Below are 13,495 nucleotides of genomic sequence, written 5' to 3' on the forward strand. Positions count from 1 at the left end.
AAATTTAAATTATTGTTTTAACCTACTTCCTCAACGTGTTCTTTTCCTACATAATTCACTTTGCCTTAAGCTACATCACATTCCTCTTCAAGAATACATTTAGGGCGAGTTTACTGAACAAATATAGATACCTATAGTACTTTGTGAGTTAGTCACCTGAAGCTCCCTTTATAGTCATTGCAGAGAAACAGACCTCCCCAGGGTGTGATATATGTAATCCTATAGCACACACTGGAAATAGCTCAGATGTATGACTCCCTAAATTTGCCTGTTGCTCTACATTGATTATATAGGAAGGCCAGAATTAGAACCTCAGATGTAAACATCCACCCTGTAGCTAGTTAAACTTATGGAAAATAAATTTTACCCTAAAATCAGCTGCCCTATTTCTTGTTAGAGTTTGTTTTCACAAAGTACATTTTTATTACATTTTAAATATTATTTAATTTTGATTTGTGCCCCTGTATGTAGTAATATGAAATTTTTATAATGGTATATTTCCTTCTCTAACTGTGAAGTATCCTTGATAATGACGATTGTTTTAAGTCAGTTTGAAACCCCTGCTTGCAGAATGTGATATCGACATATGCATGTGTCAGTCCTGTTTATACAAGCAATGATCTAGAATTATGTAAGTGTTTTGAGTCTAAATTTTCCAAAGCATTTTCAGAATAAAAGATACTAACAATAACATTAATAAAATTTATTATTATTGTTAATAATATAAATGAGATGTGAACATTATTGCTGTAAAACAAATATTGACTAGACTAATACTTTATTTGTTAAATTTTATTCTGGAGTTAAAGATATGATTCTGGAATCTGTTCCCACTTACATGTGCTGAAAAGAACAGAATAGAGTTTGGTTAAGTCAACTTCAAGGTCTTCTGATATATGCTTTTGACAGCTCATGAAATCCTACACTTCCATTTATTAATAGTAACCATATCTGCAGGAACATGCAAGTAATTTATCATAGTATAAGAGACAACTGATTCTGTTTGAATTTTGATGCTTATTGCTCTGGCTGTTAAAATGCAAGTGTTTTTTGACCCAAGTCAAATAATTTTCATTATGTTTCATCACCTGAACTGGAGAACACATTTCCCTCAATATTCTGACTTGGTATGTGTGTCTTGCCATGTATGACTTAGAAAAACAGGTCCCACTCTTTGGGTTCTCTCTGAGAAGACACACATTTGCTTGATATTTTTATTTAACTTCAATCCATACTCAAAATTTTCTTTAGAGTCTTACTGTTTTTGATGTGCAACTGGGGCAATTTCTAACAAACCAATGAACTGGCTGATGACTTATTTAATGATGTAGTAACCCAGGCTGTGTTACTATGGATTTGTGATACATTTGCTCTTGCTGTAAGATACAGTGCCTACTAAGTTTTAAACGCACTGTGTGTCCTGTCCTAATTGTTATCTCCTGAAGATCTTTAAGCACTGACTATTCATCTGAGCATGTGTAGAACTACACTATTCTGAGCAGATCAACCTGTACTTTAGGACTAAGTATGATTAGGATCCAGAAATGGATTGAACAGGTTGGAATGTCCTCAAAGGACTGGTTTGATAGACATTTGCAAAGCCTTTATACCAGAGACTATCAGCATATGGGTAGCAGTGCCCATCTCGTGCATTAGCTTCATGGTGAGAGTGCCATCCCACAAACCTGACTCTTAATTCTGCCTTGGTTTGAAGATGACAGTAACTCCACATCTACTGTATCTTGGAACAAGTGTTTATCTTTGGATATTTTTGCAAATGTTATTGAGAAAACAAAACAAAATTCACAAACTGAACAAACAGACAAGCCACCAAACAAACCCCAAACCATCAAAATGTCACAAATAAAATCCACAAAAACTTGCTAAGTGAAAGGGAAAAGCGCCCTCTTCCACTTCATTGCCAAGGGTTACAGACTATCCCTCTCCCTTCTGCCATTCCTTACATTCATACTGTGCATAGTTGTTTTGCTGTAGCTGCTTTTTGATGGAACTATCCTCACATGTAGGAGAAGCGTGTAAGCATAACAAGTAATTTTTGTATGACAGTAGGACAGCTAGATAAGGAAGATGCTGAATTTAGGGTTCCTTACCCCATACAAGCATTCCAGCCTTTGAATAGTTATATTAGGTGAAATGTGGAGCCATTAAGTGTCCCTGTGAACAGTTAAGAAAAGAGTGAGTCCTGCTGGAGAAACCAGCTTGTCATTCACTATATCTGGGCTCTGCTCTCAGGCAAATGTGTGTGATATGTAACTGGCTTTCCTGCAAATCCTTTGCTGGATCTCAATATAAAATCCTCCAAGGATCTCACAGCTCACTACCTCCTAATAGGGTTCAGCAAGAATGGCACTTACTCTTCATTTACTTGCTGATGAGATGGTTTTGGTGTTGGTAGCTGATTTTTGTTAATCTTCTAATCAGTCTTTTATCAATTGCATTACAACCTTTAAAAAATATATTTATAAAATTAAAAAACCCAACAAACCACACAGTGCTGGGTGATTGACCATTCATGATGCACAAGTGAGAATCTTGCAGTCAACAGGAGGCTTGGATTCCTATTATTGATTTTGTTCATGTGCTGCACTCTTCATTCACCGTACTGCCTGCAAGAGTGAAAGGGCACTCAATTTCCTGTCTGCCTTTTGTCTTTGTTCTGACCCTGAGTGCAAGCAAGAAGAACTAAAAGGTACAAAGTCACACTGTTGACTTTGGGATGTTGTCTCATGACTGTAAGGAATTTGTGTCAATTTAGCTCATATTCCAATGGGTACTAATTTTACCTACTACCACCTTAGGCTAACTTTCCTGATGTTATATGCTGTTTGCCTTCCTTGATTGATTTTCCATTTTTTATCTGTAAATGGGACTTTCCATGTCAGTAAGGAAAGAGTGTTCAGGTGATTTCTGACACATTGTTTACGCTATTCTGAAAGTCCTGCTTCTCTTCTTTCTCATTGTATTTATGTATTTCTCATGGCATATGCATCTCTGCTTTAAACCAGATCTTACTGTGCTGTCGAACCATATTTTGCTGCCACTGTGACAACTCTTTTGCAGCCTTAGCAAGACCATGGTAAAATCTTTGAGACCATAATTCAATTGTTCACCAAATTCTTCCCTCCTCTTCTTCATTTTAATTCTGCTTGATGTGGCATGGCTCCATCCCACAGCTCTGCATAACAACCATGATATTTTCTTCTTTTTTTTTTTTTTTTATGTTCTGTCTCCTACTTCAATTTGTCACCATCACAGTATAATGTTCTTTTGCTTTGATGATGGCTTCCAACTCACCTCCCTATTTTTCCTGATGCGTCAGCTGCAGCCTATGTTTTGTCACAGTGTTTGGCAGAAATTCATAACCGATCACCTTAACGATAAAGTGAATTTGAACAAGATGGAAGTAAAACTAAATATCTCATGGCACAATCTTGCAAGAACTTCTTCTGCAACCATGTAATTTAGTAGTCCAGTCTTCTTTTTGCACTTTAATATCTCAGTATTATTTTTGGATCAATGTCTTTATTTTAAAGACTGAGTTACATATATATTCTGATGAGAGATGGGTTTATCACTTAATCCTGCTGGAGAGAAATCGGTTAAATTCCATTGCCAGAGTGATGATATTTCAGTCACTGACAATGTTAATTGTAGTATACAGAAAAAATGTTCTTATGCTGATGTTAGGAGTATGCTTAATCCTTCACATGCACCTTCACAATTTATTAATTGGATAGGGCTTTGAACAACCTGATCTAGTGGGAGGTGTCCCTGGCCCAGCCCTACTCATGCTGTGAAATCCTTGAAATTTATTCAAAATTACTAAACAACTGTATTTCTTTTTCTTTAGATCCTTTAGTGTTTTAATTTTAAATTTAATATTGAATAAAAAAGTTATTGATCACATTTCATAAGATACTTTTAGAGAGACACCTTGCCATGACACTTATTCCCTTGAGGAGAGCAGATTATCACATCTTTTTCTCATGTTATTTGTCAGCCTCCAATATTGGTATTAATGATTTTGGCTTCAAGTTTATTAATTTTTTTGTGAACTAGTGTTTGACCTTTACCTCTCCAATTTTGACAGAGTCAATGACATTTGAATTGCAGTTGAAAGTTTGCACCATTTATTGTGTTAATAGGAAATATTGGTGATAAAAGACATGCAAAATTGCAAAGATTCAGTGAGGGAAATATTGATTCCTCAATAGTTACTGCAGCACAAATTTTTCTTTTAAAAATTCCAGCAGTTGCTGAAGCCCTGCTTTTCTTGAGTCTAGCTGGTACTTTCTGTCATCTTGTTGCAGCATCAGCTCTTGTCCTACAAACACTTCTGTTTCTGCATTTTGCTTAATTCTTGTAAAAAATAGTTTTGATTGCAGTTGCGTTATTCAAACTGATGGGGCCTGAATGAATATGGTGCTTTATATTGTGTTTGCTTTAGAAGGAACCCAGAACATTTACAAAGGTTATGTTTTTTTCACTTCCCTCCTCTTTTCTTCCATATTTTCTGTTCCTTTCATGTCCATTTAGCTTAGATTCATAAATATTTTTTTTTAGTCCCCAATGGTCAAACAAACCTTTTGTTTGATAAAGGTGAATCCTTTATCTCTTTATTAGACAGATTTTCAAATTTAGCTGGGGACCTAGTTTCTGTCATACCAGATTAAGCAGTCTGTTTTTTATACAGAAAAAAATCTGGTTAAGTTATTAGTCCTTGAACGTTTAATAAGTAAAAATTGCTAGTATTTTCATGAAGAGAGGATGGAAAGCCCTGAAGAGCTGAGCTTGTTGACACCATGAGAGAGGATGCTAGATAATAGGTTGTTAGTCCTTGAAGAAAGCACAGAAAGCAAGGGAAGGCAGCCTGACAGGTCCCCCTAAGCAGAATCTGCTGCTTGTTTGCCTGCTCTTGAAACTGTTCTCACTTAATTTTCTTTATTTCCCAAGTTTAGATGAATTTAAATTGTGAAGAATATTGTGACTATTCTGACATTGTTTCTTATCAGTCAATAATGCCCTGAAGGTGTTAAAATGTGCTGTGTCCAGTACATGACACGTAAAGTGGCAGGGTAGAACTACTGTTGAGGATTTGGAATTAATAGAATGCAAGCATGTCAGATTAAAATCCTTTTTCTTTTATTTTTCATTTTTTTTTTTTTTCCCACAAACAAAGGCAAAAGAGAGTTTATTTGCCTTTCTATCTGGATAATTTTCATGATAGTGAAGCCAGAGACCTAAACTGAAGAGACTCTTTACCTGCTCCTGTGGAAGATCCCAGAATCCAGATTCTGTCTGAGTGGAGTTGTCTCCTGAAGCTCTGATCAATGTGTAACACTGACAGAGACACATGCCTACCCGCATTTCCTATGGATCAGGATTAAAGAGGTGTCCTAGAGCCCTAAGAGAAGAATTTGGATATCATACAGAGTGTGGAAACCCAAATAGACTTCTGTGAGTAGGGAAAGGGAAAAGAGGAAGATTGGAAGACAGCAAATTACTGCAGAGCAACTCTTGAGGAGTAATTATCAGTGAATAAATCAGTAAGACAAACTCAAAGTGTCTGAGTATGTAAGTAAGTGGTAGTGAATGGAGTTAAATTCCATTGGTGACCAGTCACAAGTGATGTTCCCTGAGGCTCAGTATTTGGGCTGGTTCTGTTTAATATCACTATAGGTGACCTGGATGAGGGGATCAAGTACACCCTCCACAAGTTTACGGATGGCAGTAAGTTGGGAGAGAGTGTTGATCTGCTTGCCACTAGGAAGGTTCTACAGAGGGACCTGGAAAGGCTGGATTAATGGGCTGAGACCAATTATATGAGATTCAACAAGGCCAAGCACAAGGTTTTGGTCACAACAACCCCATGCAGTGTTACAGGCTTGGGGAAGAGTGGCATATAATTGTAGAATTATAGAATTTGGTTTGACTGGAAAAGACCTCTAGGATCATCGAGTTCAACAATCATCCTAACACCACCATGGCAGTGTTACAGGCTTGGGGAAGAGTGGCATATAATTGTAGAATTATAGAATTTGGTTTGACTGGAAAAGACCTCTAGGATCATCGAGTTCAACAATCATCCTAACACCACCATGGCAGTGTTACAGGCTTGGGGAAGAGTGGCATATAATTGTAGAATTATAGAATTTGGTTTGACTGGAAAAGACCTCTAGGATCATCGAGTTCAACAATCATCCTAACATCACCATGGCCATTAAACCACGTCTCAAAGTCATGCCCATGTTTCTTCAACACTCCAGGGGCAGTGCCTCTACCACCTCCCTGGGCAGCTGTTCCAATGCCTGACCACTCTTTCAGTAAAGAAGTTTTTCCTAATATCCAATCTAAACTATCTACATGCATAGTGAGACTGGATTCAAATACTCATTCTACCCTGAACACATACCCTGTTTAGATCCTGTACAGTACCTCTAAAAAGTGGAATTCCTGGAAAAAATTGCTGTGTGCTGTAGTCAGCGCCCTCACATTTGCGTCTACTATGTGCTTGCATTCAAGAGCCTGAAATAAGTTTGAGAAATAGGAGATATGTTTAAAACATAACTTGTAAGTCAACAGGGGTATTGTATTAGGCTGACCTAATGGAAATTATTCTCGTTGTGAGCAAGTTGCAGACAATTCAATTTTTATACATATTTGACTGCAGGCAACTTGAGTTTAAGAAACACCTTCCCTGTATTTTGTCAGCCTCAAAAGGATACTGTTGCTTAGGTAAAGTATGATATATATTTTATACTTTAATCTTTTGAAAAGAAAATTAAGCAAGTGTGCTTATTTTGTTATGGTTTCAGGCTACCTTTAACAAGTTATCATTTACCAAAGCACACCTCAAGGTACTTTTAAAAATAGCACTAAATTTTTGTTTGGAGTCCAATACATTGCATGTTGATTAATTCTGTTACAGTGCTGTGACTGCTTCATACTTTACTGTAATGACACATATAAATGTGTTTGTTATTGGAAGATACTGAAATGCCATTAATGCCTCTTTCAACACAGTATGGGATGACCTTAGTAATTTTTTTTTCCATGTAGAAACAGCAGTTTATTCTGTATGTGTATGTCATACTTCCTCAAGAAAAACCATACAGGACAAAATAAAAACCAAAGTAAATGCACATCAGTGCAATATGCATTGTAGAGAGCTGTTGAAATACTGCATGACAGTCTCAGCTGAAACTTTAAGGTATGCTTTGCTCAGTCAGGTATCTCCCTTTGAGTTTTAGATTACCTTATTTATATGCTCTCAGATAATTCTGCTTTTGCAGTCAAAGTCCTTTTTCTCAGTGCTGAGACCCTTCTCTCATGAAGTCATCGTCAGTGCAAGTTTCCTAATATTTGACTGTGAAACCAGCGGTACTAATTTTGACAGAGATCAGAATACTTCAGTTTCCTATAAAATCCCAAAGGACTTATGGATATATCTTTTCTGTATCCAATTTTCTTCTTTCAAGCTTTTCTCTCAAGCAATTACAAAGTGTTTAATTAATGTACATATTTTGACACCTCATGACCTATCTGCTACTTTCTTGTTGGTCTCCTTCACAGAACTTTGATTTCTGCTCTCTGTCCAGAATAACTTCCTTACTGAGTGACACTTTGGGACTTGAAATGTCTTTTTGACTTTCTATTCTTTTTTTATACATGGTTGTGCCTGCCTCCTGAGACCCTGCTGCACAGCATTTCAGAAAGTCACTGTAGAGTATCACATATTTTAATTTCCTTTGTTTTGATTGTACTATGTACTAGTTTTCTGTCCCTATGCACTTAGAGACTCCTTCTGATTTGAAGTGTATCCATGCTAACTGTGGTAGACTTTATGCCCTGAATTTGCATGCTTGTTTAATATTGTTACCACTGGAATATTGGTGCAACTCCTGGAAATGTTTGCAAGTTTTCTTTAACTCTCTGCAGTTTTCTAGTCAACTTGCTACTACTCATAGAAGTAAATGTAAGCATATGCAGGAGTGTGTGAATTATTTTGTTGGTCTAAAGGACTGGAGCTTTCAAAATCAGTTCTGTTTGTTTCCTGAATATTCCCTATTGTGATGCTGATTACCTGTCACTGAAACCACTTGTTTTTACTATTTCATGCTTGCTTGCTTACCTCTGATTTCTTTGACACTACCTGTTTACAAAACTTCTGTGGCTGCTAATTACAGAATTTTAAGTGGCTTCTATCCCTTTATTCTAATTGTGGTCAAGACATCAGTAAGAACCTCTGTGTTGAGAGAAAATCTTATGAACACTAACTCACTAAAATTCAGCTCCATTGTATCAGAGTTTGGGGGCAGTAATATTGTTTGGAAATTTGCTTCATGAAGGGGGAAGTCGGCATGGAAAGACACTAGATCCATGACAGCAGTTTTCCTTTTTAAGCATTGAATGGTGTACTACAAAAAATACTGGGGAGGAGTGGGGGAAGTAGCAATTCAAAACCAGAAAAAAATGTCTCCTTTCATATTGCAGTGCAATTTGTTTTTACTGGCCACCAGTTTTAGTGATCACCTAAGTTAGAAAGAATAAAATGCTTTCCAAAATCCATTGTCTGGGTGTACTGGTGTTTGATCTTCAGTTAAAAATGGCTTTGATTCTTCCAGGATGTTTGAAAGTAATATATTTTTCTTCAGTGCCTGTGCCAAATAAGGTCAGGGCTCAGCACCTTTCACAGTGTTCATTTGATCATGGAAAATCTAATTGTGGTTAGTTGCATCTTCATTGTAGCTAAAATGCATAACAGAAATCTTTGTATCTGGAGATTTTACCTCTTGTTATCACTGTCAGAGGCTTGGAATTTAATTTTGCATTATAAAGCTTCCACCCTCCTGTAGAATGACCGGTTTACCACATTACTGTTCTTCAAATCTTATTGCTCTTAGTCTTAACAAAAGAAATGACCTGGCTGGTCCCTGGAATAGCTTAATAATTCAGGTGTTTCATAGTGCCTTTGAAATGTTTACCGGCAGGACACTTATGGAGAATTTTTGTTTTGCCTTCTTGGCAGTTTTCTAACTACTCTCTTATAAAAGTTAATCAACGTATGCATATAGTAAATGTTTTAGCAAGACAGTGCAGCCATACCATCCCACAACTAGGCAATAAAGAGTATTAATAAATCATTGCATATTGGACACGCATTCTTCTTGGTATATCTCAGATGCTTCTGATCGATTATACATAGTATTCACTGCTCTGCCTCACAGTAACTATTTATGTAAAGCATACTACTAACTTAACCTCAAAAGTTTTAGAGTATGAGTTCAGAAAACTTTATTCTTGGCTATTTAATATCCAAGTAAAACTTTCTCCAAAGGTCTGTTTTGAATAACACTTCCTTACTAGTCCAGTTTGGAAAACTTAAGAAATTTTGAAAAAACCCCACTACAAATGCTGATTCTAAGATGGAGAATCAGTCCAATGGCCTTTAGGTATTTGTCCTTCGTCAACACCAGTGACAAGGATTCCTGTATTACTTCCTGAATTAATCTATGCCAGGTTTAAACAGAAATTCTCAACCTTTATGGAATGGCTAGTTTAACTCTTTCTGTACCAAAAGCTCTTTAGCTGGGGCATTTTCTATTCCTGTGCTAACATTATGCATAAATAGAATTTTATTCAGTGCTGAAAGACGTGTCAGTCTCAATAAACATAATATATAATTATGTAGTGGGAAGCTGCTAATACTAGCTTGATTATTGTTTAACTAGTCTTTATTAGAGCTAATTTTGCTTAAAAGTGGAGAAGTTAAATTTTCTGTTATCTGGCATTATTGGGCTTTTAAAACTTAGCAAAGAGGTCTTCAGAATTTATTAGAAATTTTATCAAAGATATTTTTGTATTGATATTAGGTGCCACAGTGATAGATGTAAGAGAGAAATTAATATTCTATTGATTCTTCAGGGCATCAACAGTGGAGCCTTGAAATCTCAACTGCATTTTGAAAGATACTTTAAATTCTCAGAGCACAAGGTAAAAGTCAGCAACACTGGAAACACAGTACATGGATCTTACCACTTAGAAAGTTTTTTTTTTCCCCTCACACAGTGCAGACTTTTTTCAAGCTGAGTAAATGGGTTTAATGGTCTTCCTGAAGAAACTATCTAAAATATATATATATATTTAATTAGAATTTTGGTAACACATTTTCACATTTTCCTTAATTATCCAGTTAAATCATCACTCTTTGTGGAGTCAGACCTTATTCTAAAATATCCATGTTTCTATTACTTATAAAAACTGCACTTTTGTAGCTGCTGACTATGCCCACATTCCACACCATTGCAATGACCTATCAAAATCTGAGTGTGAGATGATCACAAAATGTCAGGTTGGAAGTGGATCATCTGGCCCAGCCTTTCTAGGTGACAGTATAGTTTAAATGAGATGGCCCAGGACCTTGTTGAGCTGATTCTTCAAACTGCCCAGTGTAGGGGAATCCACTACTTCTTTTGGGAGATGACTCCAATGATCTGTAAGCAAAGGGATACTGGGGATCAGAGCAGCATATATGATACAATATCCTAATGATAGAGGGTGAAAAAAGTGATGAGCAAGCAGGCTTAATGATGTCAGTATTTTGCTGTGACGTGCTTTTCCTCTTCAGTCTGAGAATAGAAAGGTTTAGGTCAATTCATGTTGGTGGTGATTCCTGAGGATGATCAAAATGTCTAAAACTACATCTTTCTTCTTTATGCTAACATTTGTAATGTGCAGCAGGGAACAGAAAAGCCCCAGAAGATGTAAGGAAGCCAATGTAAATCAGAGCTGCTGACTCTCTGCAGTTGCTTTGGGCTGACATTTGGTAATAAAAGTTGTCTAGGTCAAGGAAAAGACAAAGCACAAATATCATGACTGTCAGAACAAAATAATAATTGCAAAATCAGCTTAGTTTTACTAATCTCTCTGTAGGTTGTTCTTCATTGCAGAAGCAATGAATTTTTAGGCTGGAAAAAACTTAAGTATACTAATTCATAGCATCATTACAGGATGTTTACAAACAGGATGCAGTTTCATATTTATGACAAGTTCCATACTTATGAATTTTAATTTTGTGCTGGTTATCATTCATTCTTTCATTATCCAGATGTGAGATCAGTGCAGAGCATATAGGGTAGCTGTAACTCTTCTACAGTGTAACTCACAAAAGATGAAAAATTCTTGGTAAATAACAAATTAGTGATATTCTGAAAGCTTTCAGAAAAGGGAGAATAATCAATTTCTTCATACAACTGAAGAGCATCTGTGGAGTGAGGTGGGGAGGAGAAGGGGGGAGGTGTAAATATTCCTTTTAAAATAGCAGCTAGTTTCACATCACTAACTGACAAATCTGAAATTGAGATTCACTGTCTTTTAAACTTCAGCATTCTAAACTTACTATTAACCTTCTAGAGAGGGCAATTGAGGGGAAGAAAAAAAAACACACACCACAACAAAAACCATGGGCAGAAACAATTCAAGTGCTAGCAGCACCACTATCTTCAGAAGAAATCAAAAAGCTGTACATCAGCTCAAGTCACCACTCACCAGACCATAAAGGCATTGCTTCTTGCTCTTCTTAATTATGGTCCTGCAACATTTATTTGTGGGTATAAATGGTGATTTGTATCCATTTGGGAATATGAAGCTGCACCAGTTGATTATAGTGGTACAATTACTATTCTCCTACACAAGAAAAATGGTGACATGTCAGACTGGGAATTGTCAATGCTGTCTTTTATCTATTCCTAATAAAATGCTAGCAAAGCTTTTGTCATTCAGATTGTAGAATATATGCTAGGTCTGTTTCTACACAAGAGTCAATGCATTTTGAGAGCAGACCGTGGAACCAAGATGAGATCTTTATTTTATAAAATCCATGCAAAGGCACACAGAGTATCAACTGAAATACAGAGCTCTTACAGTCTTAAAGAAGAACATTACAGAAGCTTATAGGAAAGCATGGCTGATCACACAAAAGTCATCATTATCAGTTTATTACTTCAAGCTGTATCTCTAAGATTCTTCAGTATTGTTACTGGTCACTTCAGAGGACCAAAGCCTTTGCTGGAAGCAGCTATCACCTTTCACAAGTTTAATAAACTACTGTGGATTTTTAAAAGGTACCAAGCTGTCTGGCAGGGTCATGTTATTCATCATGATTCAGAAGTCTAGGTATTTCACACAGAGGAAATCCAGAGGATTTTATGAAATAGTATCGTGCAACATCAGGTTCCTTATCACAAATAAAAATCTTTGCACTAGTCAAAGTCAAAGCAACATTTCATCTGGGAAACCTCATACCAGGCATTTTCTTGGAATGATCTCCAGGGATGGGAGTTAGCTTCAGGTGTTCACATACGTGTGAACTAATAGTCAGTGGAGACCACCTCAGCACAGGCAGAGCCTGGCAGCAAGAGCCATCACACCACCCCAGCTAGAGCAAGATACCTTCCACTCTGTCAACAGGTTTCTAAACCCCAAGTGACTCTTCAGTGAGCATATTAAATACTGTCAGAATACTCAACATTATTGATAAGTATATATAATTAATAAACTATAAGATAAGTATATATAATTAATAAAATTTCTGATTTTCCTGTGACTCGTTTCTTTGCTTTTCTTTCTTTTTTTTTTTTTTTTCTAATGTTTTGTTTGTTGGTTTTTCCTTCCATTAAAGAGGGAAGAATGACTGTTCATTCTCCTTCCAGGTAAGCAAATTATTTGTACAAAGATAATTACTAATCCAGCCCTAACAGTTGCTAGTGGAATAGCTTGTTACAGAGTTAGTTGTCAGCAATAGCCAAAATATCTTCAGTGATTGAGCACGTGTTTCATATTTGGCATCACCGAAGTTAACTTTTCTGTGCTTTGAAGTTCAAATTACTGAAATGGGAATTGAAGATTGAACCCACAACATATACTTAAGCTACTGCAATTTGTAGCAAAGTGGGACATTTGATTCACTATTTTTCTGTCTCTTATCCTTAAGAAGACTGCAAGCCTTTCTGTTTTTCTTCTCTTTCTCTCTTCTTCATCTTATTTTTTTTCCCACCATCTTTATTTTTTTTTATTTATTATTTTCTCTTCACAAACGAGAGTGCAAATTTCCCAGAAATTCAGTCATTGAAGCCAATAAGTCAGTCCTGATGCAGCCTCCCTATTGCTCTTGTTCATACCTTTCTCTTCTGAGCTGAAAACAAATCAGGCACAAAGATGTTATGTCACTTGCATTGCTTCTTTCTTATGGCTTACAGGATAGCTATGCCAATGCTTTTCCATTGCAAAAGCAAGAAGAATGCGGCAGGAGAGCAAGACTCTTCCTTCAACGGCATGAGTGGTTTATGTTGGAGCCAAATCTTTATTCAACTGTTTTTAGCCTCTTGTTATGCTTCTAGCTCATTATTAGACCCAAGCCTTTTCTGCAGAGCTATTTCATAGCCAGATTAGTCCTCCATTTTATCCTTTTTTTTTT

Source organism: Dryobates pubescens, chromosome 3, assembly GCF_014839835.1.
Source record: "Dryobates pubescens isolate bDryPub1 chromosome 3, bDryPub1.pri, whole genome shotgun sequence".
In the NCBI taxonomy this organism is placed as follows: domain Eukaryota; kingdom Metazoa; phylum Chordata; class Aves; order Piciformes; family Picidae; genus Dryobates; species Dryobates pubescens.